Source organism: Elephantulus edwardii, unplaced genomic scaffold (genome assembly GCF_000299155.1).
Source record: "Elephantulus edwardii isolate Elephantulus edwardi_28Jun2011 unplaced genomic scaffold, EleEdw1.0 scaffold00182, whole genome shotgun sequence".
In the NCBI taxonomy this organism is placed as follows: Eukaryota; Metazoa; Chordata; class Mammalia; order Macroscelidea; family Macroscelididae; genus Elephantulus; species Elephantulus edwardii.
The window spans coordinates 3,566,249-3,567,281 of NW_006399932.1; the positions used below are offsets into that span (position 1 = coordinate 3,566,249).

Consider the following 1,033-nt stretch of genomic DNA (forward strand, 5'->3'; position numbering starts at 1 on the left):
ATGGCACCTAACAATGACAACATGCCTAAACTATGTGAGATTAAGCTTTAGGATCTTTGCCTTCAAAGAGCACTCTGGCTACATCTTCTCCAAGGCATATCTATTTGTTCTTCGGGCAGTTTACGCAATATTCAGCACTCTTCTCCAACATCATAGCTCAGAAGAACCAATTCTTCTTGTTATCTTTACTGCCGACAGTTTTAATCTTTCTCCACCTATCAAAATGTTTCCCATTGGTCCAGTGGTGAGAATTTTTATTTTCTTGACGTTGAGATGCAATCCATCTTTTTACCCCCTTTGTTTTGTTTTTTCCCCGTATAAAAAAGGAACCCAATGTCACAGAAAGGAAGACAGTCATACCCCTTAGTGTAGATATATGGCGGAAAAGAATATGCCTCAAAAAAGGGGCAGGATAAGGACATCATAAGGCAGCAAAATACGCTCTGTAAAAAGTTGGGCTGTCCAAAGCCTCAGAATGAAGGCAGTCTAAAGTAGAGATTGCCTTATCAATGGAGAGGAGAGTCTCTCCACTCAAACATCCAAAGATGGAAAAGGATAGCTTCTCTTCCTTGGCTTGGTCCTATTCCAGCTACTCCATTGCTCATTCCAGATTACCTTCACCCTTTTGTAGGTAAGAGTGCTGCAGGGCTGGGAAGGCAGAAATTCCCTTACGTTGGTTAAAGGTCAGAATTTCAGGAGGGGGGAATTCTATACCAATGAAATAATTTTTCTTTTTTTTGTTTGATTTAAATTTATTATTAATTTCAGTAAAAATTTACAGAGACTTTGGATTTCCATTCATTCATTGTTGCACTTTCCCCACCCTCCCCCCTAGTACACTACCCTCTTGGAAAAGTAAAAGACAAATTCTTTCATTGTTTTACAAACCCTCCCCTAGGTCCACTTCACCATATAGCCTTCGCTCTAGACTCCTGTCATGACAAAAATACCTAATCACATATCCCTTTTAAACAGTTTTCTCCCTCATCTGTTTCAATGCAGTATACATGATTGAACCCATCTTTCTCAGTCT

General features: G+C 39.6%; 1 pseudogene; it reads right to left on the reverse strand.

Moving 5' to 3' along the window:
* Positions 1-601: 601 nt before the first annotated feature.
* The window catches only part of LOC102863431, a 1,568-nt pseudogene continuing 1,136 nt past the window's right edge, over positions 602-1,033 (reverse strand).